This window comes from Arachis hypogaea, chromosome 15, assembly GCF_003086295.3.
Source record: "Arachis hypogaea cultivar Tifrunner chromosome 15, arahy.Tifrunner.gnm2.J5K5, whole genome shotgun sequence".
In the NCBI taxonomy this organism is placed as follows: Eukaryota; Viridiplantae; Streptophyta; class Magnoliopsida; order Fabales; family Fabaceae; genus Arachis; species Arachis hypogaea.
In genome coordinates, this window is record NC_092050.1 from 121,667,741 (window position 1) to 121,679,741 (window position 12,001).

Below are 12,001 nucleotides of genomic sequence, written 5' to 3' on the forward strand. Positions count from 1 at the left end.
CAGAAGGACACTTTTTGGTCAGTTCTTTGTATCTCTCCCAAGCTTCATAGAGGGATTCACCTTCTTTCTGAGGCGTCCCATTACTCACAGGATTCCTCTCAGAAGTGTACATGAACTGGTTATTAGCAACCATGTCAATGAGTTCTTGAGCTTCTGCAGGCGTTTTGTTTAGGTGAATGGATCCACCTGCAGAAGTATCCAATGACATATTAGCTAATTCAAACAGACCATCATAGAATATATCCAGGATGGTCCATTCTGAAAGCATGTCAGAAGGACACTTTTTGGTCAGTTGCTTATATCTCTCCCAAGCTTCATAGAGGGATTCACCTTCCTTCTGTCTGAAGGTTTGAACATCCACTCTAAGCTTGCTCAGCTTTTGAGGAGAAAAGAACTTAGCTAAGAAAGCTGTGACCAGCTTATCCCAAGAGTTCAGGCTATCCTTAGGTTGAGAGTCCAACCATATTCTAGCTCTGTCTCTTACAACAAACGGGAAAAGCATGAGCCTGTAGACTTCAGGATCTACTCCATTAGTCTTAACAGTATCACAGATCTGCAAGAATTCAGTTAAGAACTGAAAGGGATCTTCAGATGGAAGTCCATGAAACTTGCAGTTTTGTTGCATCAGAGAAACTAATTGAGGTTTAAGCTCAAAATTGTTTGCTCCAATGGTAGGGATGGAGATGCTTCTTCCATGTACATTGGAATTAGGTGCAGTAAAGTCACCAAGTATCCTCCTTGCATTATTATTATTTTCGGCTACCATCTCCTCTTCCTGTTCGAAAATTTCTGTAAGGTTATCTCTGGATTGTTGTATTTTAGCTTCTCTTAGTTTTCTTTTCAAAGTCCTTTCAGGTTCAGGGTCTGCTTCAACAAGAATATTCTTGTCCTTGCTCCTACTCATATGAAAAAGAGGGAACAGAAAAATAATAATAATAGAGATCCTTTTTGCCCAAGTATAGAGGTTCCCTTATGTGAGTAGAAGAAAAGAAGAAGAGAAAATCTGAACTCAGAGAGAGAGGGTTCGGATTTTTGGTGAGTGGGGGAGAGATGTTAGTAGATGAATAAATAAATAGTAGGAGATGAGAGAGAAAGAGGATTTTCGAAAATAATTTTTAAAAAAGAGTTAGTGATTTTCGAAAATAGTTTTTGAAAAAGGTTAGTAATTTTCAAAAATTAAAATAATTAGTTAATTAAGAAGAGATTTTGAAAAAGAGGAAAGATATTTTCAAAAATTAGAGAGAGAGAGTTAGTTAGGTAGTTTTGAACAAGATGAGAAACAACCAAAAAGTCAATTAGTTAGTTGAAACAAATTTTGAAAATCAATTTTGAAAAGATAAGAAGTTAAGAAGTTAGAAAAGATATTTGAAAAAGATAAGATAAGAAGATATTTTTGAAAAGATATGATTGAAATTAGTTTTGAAAAAGATTTGATTCTTAAAATCACAATTAATGACTTGATTCACAAGAAATCACAAGATATGATTCTAGAACTTAAAGTTTGAATCTTTCTTAACAAGCAAGTAACAAACTTGAAATTTTTGAATCAAAACATTAATTGATGATGTGATTTTCGAAAATTATGATATAAAAGTGAGAAAAATATTTTTGAAAAATATTTTTAAAATTTTCGAAAATAAATAAGAAAAATGAAAAAGATTTGATTTTTGAAAAAGATTTTGAAAAAGATAAGATTTTTAAATTGAAAATTTGACTTGACTCATAAGAAACAACTAAATTTTAAAATTTTTGAAAAAGTCAATCCAAATTTTCGAAATTTATGAGAGAAAAAAGGAAAGATATTTTTTTGATTTTTGAATTTTTAATGATGAAAGAGAAAAACATGAAAAAGACTCAATGCATGAAAATTTTGGATCAAAACAATGAATGCATGCAAGAATGCTATGAATGTCAAGATGAACACCAAGAACACTTTGAAGATCATGATGAACATCAAGAACATATTTTTGAAAATTTTTATATGCAAAGAAAACATGCAAGACACCAAACTTAGAAATCTTTCATGTTCAGACACTATGAATGCAAAAATGCACATGAAAAACAAGAAAAGACACAAAACAAGAAAACATCAAGATCAAACAAGAAGACTGACCAAGAACAACTTGAAGATCATGAAGAACACTATGAATGCATGATTTTTCGAAAAATGCAAAATGAATATGCAATTGACACCAAACTTGAAATTGACTCAAGACTCAAACAAGAAACACAAAATATTTTTTATTTTTATGATTTTATGATTTTTTTTTGGATTTTTCGAAAATTAATGTGAAAAAGAAAAATAAGGATTCCAAAATTTTTAATATGAATTCCAGGAATCTTGTGCTCTTTAATCTAAAGCTCCAATATGAGGGTTAGACATGGCTTAATAGCCAGTCAAGCTTTAGCATGTAAATCAGGTGGATCAGGAACAGCAGCAGGTGGATTAGCAACCACTAGCTTGCTCTTGATAATATTGGGTTGGAAGCCCCAGTCCAAATAAATTTAGACATGGCTTTACAGCCAGCCAGGCTTCAACATGCTTCATGAAACACTAGAATTCATTCTTAAAAATTCTGAAGAACATAATAAAATTTTTTTTGAAAGATTTTTGAAAAATTTTTTTGAAATTTTTTTTTTGAAAACAAAATAAGAAGAAAATTACCCAATCTGAGCAACACGATGAACCGTCAGTTGTCCAAACTCAAACAATCCCCGGCAACGGCGCCAAAAACTTGGTATGCGAAATTGTTACTCTGAGGTTGTAAAATTTATTGTTCGTTCTCTCCCTGGTAATGGCGCCAATAACTGGTGCACCATACCATGGTCCAATCATAACTTCACAACTTCGCACAACTAACCAGCAAGTACACTGGGTCGTCCAAGTAATAAAACCTTACGTGAGTAGGGGTCGATCCCACGGAGATTGTTGGTATGAAGCAAGCTATGGTCACCTTGTAAATCTCAGTCAGGCGGATATCAAATGGTTATGGAGTTTTCGAATAATAATAATAAATAAACAGAAAATAAAGATAGAAATACTTATGTAATTCATTGGTGAGAATTTCAGATAAGCGTATAGAGATGCTTTCGTTCCTCTGAATCTCTGCTTTCCCACTGTCTTCATCCAATCAGTCCTACTCCTTTCCATGGCAAGCTTTCTGTAAGGGCATCACCGTTGTCAATGGCTACATCCCATCCTCTCTGTGAAAATGGTCCAAATGTTCTGTCACAGCATGGCTAATCATCTGGAGGTTCTCGATCATACTGGAATAGGATTTACTATCCTTTTGCGTCTGTCACTACGCCTAGCACTCGCGAGTTTGAAGTTCTTCACAGCCATCCCTTCCCAGATCCTACTCGGAATACCATAGACAAGGTTTAGACTTTTTGGATCTCAGGAATGGCCATCCATGGTTCTAACTTATACCACAAGGATTCTAATATCTCGGACTCGGTCCCCTGTATTAGATATCCAAGAGATATTCATTCTAGCTTGTTTGCATGTAGAACGAAAGTGTTTGTCAGGCACGCGTTCATAAGTGAGAATGATGATGAGCGTCACATAATCATCACATTCATCATGTTCTTGGGTGCGAATGGATATCTTAGAAGCGGAATAAGTTGAATTGAATAGAAAACAGTAGTACTTTGCATTAAATCATGAGGAACAGCAGAGCTCCACTGTAAGACCCAGATCTTCTGAAAAAGGGCTATCATTAGCTAATTTCAAATTCAGTGTTTCTGTAGCTTTAATTTCAGAAATTTCTCTATTAAGGAAAATTAAGGCAAGTTTTGATTTATTGAATTTGAGATGAGTTATGATTATTATCCAATTTTATAATTATTGGATCATTTTCTATATTTGAATTATAAAGTTGATAGTTATGAAATAATAAGGATTTTATATGATTTGGATTAGATAAGTGATATTTTAAATATTAATGTTGCTATTTTGGAAAATGAAGAAATTAAGTATATTATTTCTAATTATTTGGTTGGGACATTTTATTGAAAATAATTTGTAAAATTGATGAGCAAATAGTATTTTCATACATTAATTTTATTGGGTTAAAATTTGCTCCTAATTATCATATTACCCCTATTTTTATTTGAATTTACAAAAATGTCCCTAACCCTAACTTTTGAAAGTGAAACCCAAATCCTTCCCAACCCAGCCGCCGCACTCAGCCTGCTTCCCTTCCTCCTTCCATTCACACAAATGCAACTCAATCAGAAGCAGCAGCAACACTGCAATGAGAAAGAAGAGAAGCTGAAGGGGGGATTTGAGAGACGGAGGGTTCAGAGGGGAGGGAGACGCCGTCCTCCTTGTCGCCAGAACCGCGAGGAGCTTCGTCGCCATAACCGTGCCGTCGCCTCTACCCAATCGTGGCTCTGCCAACCACCACCTCGTTCCGTCGCCTGAGGAGAATCGCAACGGCGAGAGGGAGAGCTCGTGCGCGAAGGGAGCGAGCAGGGGAGAGGAAGGAGGCACTGTTTGGCCACCGCACCTCGCCGCCGTCGATGGAGATCTGGGAGTCGCCGTCAATCATCATTAAGCCGCTCGAACCCAGGACTGCGGGCGTAAGGGATGCGATGTAGGAGCCCGACACGAGAAAGAGGGAGCGCGCGTGCTCGCGCGAGGGGAAGGCGACGCTGCTGTCATCGCCGTTGCTGAGCTGCCGTCGCCGTTCCTCCAGAACCGCCACTGCTGGGTCGCTGTGAAGAAGGGGTCCGCTGCTGCAACGCCGCTGCTACTGTGGCTGTCGCGGTGTTCATCGCGTCCCTAGTCATCGCCGGCTGTTCTGATGATGTCAAGGGGTTCAGGCCGCCGCCGGTGTCGCTGCCGGAGAAAGGAGCTGCATCTTTGTGATTCTGACCGCCGGGGATGGTTCTATGACTTCCGGGACCGCCGCCGGAGCTTTTGGCCATTTCTGTCGCTTGAGACCTTGCTGCCGTCGCCGGAAAAAGTATGCCGGTAAGGGTTTAGAATTTGATTTTCGTTTCTTATGAGATTCTGGAGTTTTATTGTTGCGGCATGTTGGTTTCAGTCACCGTTGCCAAAGTCGGGTCGCCGCAAGCGCTGGAGGTGGCTGCCGGGGCCACCGCCGAACTGGTTCAGAGACCACTGCTGTTTCGGTTCAGCCGCTCTTTCTTTAGTTCGGTAAGCGTTTCGATTTGAAAGCCCTTTAGTTACCGTTCTGTTATCATACGCTGAGGTTTGTGGCGTTAATTGCTATAAGATTGAGTTTCGGTTGTTGTATGTTGTGATTAGAGTAGTTGAGACTGTTGCGAAAGTGGCTTGGAGCTGAGGTTTTGGTTGCCGCCAGTTCAGTTTGAGACAGAAAGGACTTGATGAGGCATTTGGGTTATGAATTTGCATTTTGAGGTAGGGGCGCTTTCCGAAACTATAGTTTATTATTGGAATTATTACATAGGGGTACTGATGTGAGGATGTGTATTTGGTGATTGTATCAGTCCTATGTATTATTTGATTGTTTTGTATGATTATGGGTGTTTGTTTGACTGGACTGTTGTGTGGTTTTGTGAAACGAAATGCTTTTGAAGTTAATTCTTTTAAAGCTTTGAGATCGGGTTGAATTCGTTGGAAAATGATTTGAATTGAATGGATTTTTTTTTTTGAGAATGTGTAATATAGAATGCACTCTTGATTTCAGCCTGGCTGGCTTTAAATGAGCTGGTTTTTGATAAATGACTGTTGCTGAACCGTTTCTTTAAAGCTTTAGAAATGAGTGTATTCGGCTGATAATGATTTGATTTTGAAACAGTTTTCTTGAAATATGGAATTGAGATGACTGTTGGATTTTTGGCTTGCCTTGGACTGATTTTTGAAGTTTGGTCTGTTGGAAAAGGATTGTGGAATGGTTTTGTTGGGACCCGAACCGGGTGGCAAAGTCCAAGTTTTAGGGGAGGTGCTGCCAAAATTTCAAAAAAATCCGAGTCTTTATTGAAATGTTGTTTGGAGAATGATGAGTTAAAGACTTCTACTATTTTATTTGAATTATCAAGAAAAGGATGATTCATGCTTTTGAAATGAGTTAGTAAAAGGGGAAATTGTAATTTAGTCTTGCTTCTTAAGAAAGGCATTGTATCTCTTTCAAGAGAAAGTTATTTAGATGAAACTTGTGTTTTAAAGCTGTTTGAACGTGAAAAGGGTTTATGCCTTTGAATTTGACTTGGGGTTTCAATTAAAGAAGTTTCAATGACTTTAAAAGAACCTGAATGTCAATTGACAAGTTTCATTTTGAAATGTTTTGAGAAAGGTTTTAAGTACTCTTTGAATTCTGAATTCTTGCAAGACTAAGGCAATTTTGAATAGTGAAACGCTTTAGAATTTATCATGGGGGGTTGAAGTTGGTTTTGCCTAAGTAAAGGAAACGGCTTTGAAAGAAGTAAATGATTTACGTGACTCGGTTTGGCTTAGATCCTATTTTCTTACTCAAATCAGAAAGCCAATGTTTTAATGATTTTAAATGAATTTGGCGAAATGAGATATGTTATTCTCCCCTAAAGACTTGGGACTCTGCCGAGAAACTTTGTTATAAAATTCCATTGTTGAATGGATGATTTTGAATGTTTCACAATAAATCTTTAACTTGCCATGGTTATGGAAGTTTGGAAAGAGGATGCCGAGAGTGGCATTGTTTTCAAAGGGGAATTTACCTTGAGTAAAAGTGGCTTATGAGCCTGAGATGATTTGAGAAATGAGATCTTTAAAGCCAAGGCTGAAAAGAGTTGAAACTCGATTCCAAAGTGAAATGAATTGAGAAAATGATTTATGGCTTAAATGCCGACTTTATGAATTTAATGATGTTGAATGGTGGAAGTGCTGTTTTGTTGTGAGCCGGAATGGCTGTGTATGATTATACATATTGGTTGGTTCTGGATTGAACCGTGAGCCGGAATGGCTGTGTATGATATGAATATTGGCTGGTTCTGGACTGAATCGTGAGCCGGATGGCTGAGATGGATGTTGATCCATGGATGAGATTGAATGCATGTTTATGCTGAATCATTGATAAATGTGAATGTTGCACTTCCACTATCTGAGATACGAGTTTCCCTGGGTAGTAGCAGTGGCTAGCCACCACGTGCTCCAGGTCGAGACTTGATACTCTGTTGACCCTATGTCGTAAGTGTGGCCGGGCACTGTGAAAGGCCCCGATGAGCTCGCCCCCGTAAATATTCACCAGTGAGGGTGATGGATATGGATCATGATTATGATCAAGTTTATGATGAGTATAACCCGAGTTGGGGATGCACGACAGAGGGACAGTCCAATGGTTAGCTACCAGGACTTGTCGGGTTGGCTCTATAACCGACAGATGATATCATCAGCCACTAGGGACAGGCATGCATCATATGCATTTGTGTGACATTGGTTGGGTGTGCATATTATACTTGGTTTGCCTATGTGATTAATTGCTAACTGTTCTACTTGTAATAACTGTTTGTTTGTGCTTGAACTTCCTGTTTGTGTTTGCATCTGGGACTCTGTTGGATTGTGGTGATTGGTTGTTGGTTGGATTGTTTGGGCCTAGGGCCGTGGTTGGAAAGAGATGAACGGATGGTTGATTTTGGTTTTTGTGTTTCTGGTTTGGAATAAAATTATGAAAGGCTATTTTGGTTCCGCATAGATAAACCGTTTTGAAAGGCTTTTGAGTTTTGAGAATTGAACGGCTCTTCTTTCCGAAAAGATTTCCGACTTTATTTTCATTGTAAACCGTTGTTTTTGAAAAGAGGCATAAGACAGTTATGAATCACTGGTGCGGTTATCTTCACGTATCCTATTACAGTAATTACCAAAAACCCTCTACTGAGAACCCTTTCGAGGATGATGTTCTCACCCCCCTACATTTTTCCCCTTTCAGGTTATGGGCGCAGAAGTCACGAGAAGTTTATTTAGTTGTTGAAATGCTCTGTATTGTTTTAGACTATTATTTGTACCCTCGCCTTTATCTTGAGATATTCTGTAAGAGGGATAGGAATTGTATTGTCTAATGCTTGTAATATCATTTATATGTATGTATATATATATATATATGGATGTACTCTTTATGAGTTTTGTAAGTTGTATGGTATCTATGGATGTATGTTATCGGATGAAAATATTTTGGGAGCGGTATTGCGGTTTAAAGATTTAAACATGCTCATATTTTAGTATTAAATAATGTAAAAGTCATCGTAATGTCCGAGCTATCAAAGGCGCGCAGCCGGAAGCGTGAGCTTTGGTAGTTAGGGTGTTACAATATGGTATCAGAGCAGTCCTTCCTGTAGAGCCTGAGGAATGGACCGACTATGCTTCAATTGCATACTCTGAGCGTTTGTCATGTATTAGGTCTTGTCGAATGACGAGAATTAGAGCTTTATGCACATGACGGTCTATTGATTAACGCTGTTAGTCTTGCATTGCATAATTCCTGATATTAAGTTTGGCCAGCTTAATACTAGTGGATTATGTATATGAAGGCACTGATGGGTTATCATAGATGTTATACGAGTTTTGAGTAAAGCGAATCACGGATTTTGGGAACGCTAGAAACTATTTCTCGAGGCTATTCAGTTGTGTGTCTTGAATTCTGTTCGAGTCGATCTGTTCTTTCGTATCCTAACTTGAAGTTCTTGGTTGTTAATCCTTTTGAAAAGTAGTTTGATTTTTCAACTTTATTCCTCTATTCATATCCATTCTTGTTTGATCTTAATTGCATAGGCTTGTTTGGAATCTTTGTTATATCTATCTTCCTCTGTTTGAGTTCTTCTTGATTCACGTGTTCCTTGATGTAGCCTTGAACTTGTCTTAATGTGCTGTGACTTTTAACTCCGGGTTCCAAGTTCATTCTTAGAGAACTTGTTGATTCAGTTTTCTTCTTATTTGACAGTGATTACAGCTAATTTTGAGATTTTTATGAAAATTGCTGTTGAATAGATACATATTTATCTACATATGAAACCTTGAAGATTTCTTATACAGTTTAACAACTATTTATTTCTAATACCTCACCTGTACTTTTACTGGTTTACGGAACCGCATTTACTTCAAATACAATTTGACTTTCTAGTAATTTTACTATGGTTCCAATGCACATCTTCATTTGATTACGTATTTGGATATTTTTCAAAATTTTGAAAAGAAGGGATTTACCACTTTTGTCTCGGTTGAGTTTCGTTTGATAAGCTTTACTTAACTTATTTTGAATTAAGTTTGGTTTAGCATACTACATGGTTTACGCCATTGTTCTTTTGAAAATGTTGGACTCATAGCTTTCTTCTTATGAACGGACTGGTTCCTTCTTAAGCTTTTCACCTCTATGAATGTCATATGTGATTCTGTTTCTAACTAATCTTTTACATCTTGTGAACATTACCGTTGATCTTGGTTTGTCCCCTCTTGTGAATCTCATCCTTATGTGGGTCAGTTTGATTCGTTTCAAGTTTATGCCTTGTTTATTCTCCCATTATCTCTACAAGAGTTTTTAGTCAAAGATTTATCATTGAGAAATTACAAATGACTGAGTTGTCTTTTTCTATAACTTTTGTATTCTTTTGGATCAATTTAAAACTTGTTTGATGTTTCATGTCTAATGGCTCTTGTTTGAACTACTTTAATTTAAGATCCTTTCTAGTATGGCTTGACTCCTTTTTAGTACATCTTAAACTTCTTGAATGTTCTTCTGAGATGGTGATTTTAAGAACACTTTTGGAGTCTTGCTTTGAATCTTTTAAAGAAGTTTTGAACTCTTTTGTATGAAGTTTTAAACGGAATTTATTTTTCAGTTGTTTGATTGAGATTGAAACCATTATTCAATTTTGGCGAAGTTAATTTAAAGTTGGCATGCGCTATTCTAAATGAGGTTTTGGAAAGCTTCCTTGCTTAGTGGAAACTGGTTTGTTTGTAACGCACCACTTATTTCCTTACCAGATTGTAAGCAAATCTTTGCCTCAGGATTTCCTTTCTAAAAAGAGTTTAACTTTCTCTTTCGTCCTTGCTATAAATGTTATACACGCTTGTTTGAATATGGATTTTGGGAATTTTGAACAAGCATTTGATTTCTCTTCCGAGTTTTATGATTGCTTTTGGTTAAGTTGTGCACCTAATTATCTTTCTAAAATATTTGAGGAGATATTTTAGCCCTTAGCCAAACTTGTGTGCACCTTGTTTTTAAAATTTTGCATGATCTATTTCAACATAAAATTGTATTACAGCAAAGCCACGTTATTGCTTTTGTTATTCTCTTGGGGAATGTTTGTTACTTAACTTTTCTTCTAAATTGCGAAGTAATTTTTCCGCAAGTTTTCGATTCTTCGTGGACAATGCATTCGGAAGTATTTTTAATCATGCTCTTGAGTTCTGTGAGCTTTGTCTTGGGTTGAAATCTTCTCTACTGCAAACCTCATGCTACTTCGACTCAGCTTGAATTTGTTTCAAAATAATGCGCTGAATTTTCTTCTTATTGATCCTATTGGATTTCTTTGATTCAAGGGTCATCTTTGAGGTTATCAATTGAAGTGTGTCTAGTAAACTTCATTGCTTGAGTATCCTTGGTCATCTGGGATTGGATACATCATCTCAAATCTATTATTGCTATCCTTGATATTTGACTCTCCTTTCTAAATCTTATATCCTTCTGAGTAGACTCGAGAATTGTTTCGATATCACGTGCGACTTGTAGACGTAGTAACGTGATGCGTTAGTTCTTTAAGATGTGATATGTGTATACGGAAGCTGTAGCGGTAGGTGTGCAACGTTATGAGTTGTGGGTGTTTTGTTCCTTGCGAACGGGTTTGCAGTTTTTAAGCTTATGATCGGCTAAGAGATTGTAAAATGATTGGTGGAGTTGGGAAATTAAAGTTCTGAAGTGGGAACAAGATTTGCGAGCGAACGTTATGCCGCTGTTTAAATACTGACATGCCTTGTAGCCTTTTTCCACACTAATTATCACCTTGCTTTGTGAACGCCTATCTTGATTTGCACCCTATTTTGGCACCTCAAGTTTTGTAAAGCTTTGAGATCATATGACCTTGTGCATTGAGCCTATCTTGTAACGTTTGCTTTGCAATCACACTCCTACCTTTGCACCCTTATGCATACGACCATCCAAGTATTTGTAAAACTGTATATATGTTTATATGTTGAGATATTTTGCTTCTTCCTTAAATGTGTTCAAGAATAAACTGTTATGAAACTTCTTTCGTTTTGTATCAATTTTCGAGGGCGAAAATTGTTTTTAAGGTGGGTAGAATGTAAGACCTAGATCTTCTGAAAAAGGGCTATCATTAGCTAATTTCAAATTCAGTGTTTCTGTAGCTTTAATTTCAGAAATTTCTCTATTAAGGAAAATTAAGGCAAGTTTTGATTTATTGAATTTGAGATGAGTTATGATTATTATCCAATTTTATAATTATTGGATCATTTTCTATATTTGAATTATAAAGTTGATAGTTATGAAATAATAAGGATTTTATATGATTTGGATTAGATAAGTGATATTTTAAATATTAATGTTGCTATTTTGGAAAATGAAGAAATTAAGTATATTATTTCTAATTATTTGGTTGGGACATTTTATTGAAAATAATTTGTAAAATTGATGAGCAAATAGTATTTTCATACATTAATTTTATTGGGTTAAAATTTGCTCCTAATTATCATATTACCCCTATTTTTATTTGAATTTACAAAAATGTCCCTAACCCTAACTTTTGAAAGTGAAACCCAAATCCTTCCCAACCCAGCCGCCGCACTCAGCCTGCTTCCCTTCCTCCTTCCATTCACACAAATGCAACTCAATCAGAAGCAGCAGCAACGCTGCAATGAGAAAGAAGAGAAGCTGAAGGGGGATTTGAGAGACGGAGGGTTCAGAGGGGAGGGAGACGCCGTCCTCCTTGTCGCCAGAACTGCGAGGAGCTTCGTCGCCATAACCGTGCCGTCGCCCCTACCCAATCGTGGCTCTGCCAACCACCACCTCGTTCTGTCGCCTGA

General features: G+C 37.1%; 1 non-coding gene across 1 annotated transcript; it reads left to right on the forward strand.

Moving 5' to 3' along the window:
• Positions 1-262: 262 nt before the first annotated feature.
• LOC112752750 (small nucleolar RNA R71) lies at positions 263-370 on the forward strand. Its single transcript, XR_003177169.1, has one exon. It is a non-coding gene; the product is annotated as a small nucleolar RNA R71 (small nucleolar RNA).
• Positions 371-12,001: the final 11,631 nt, after the last annotated feature.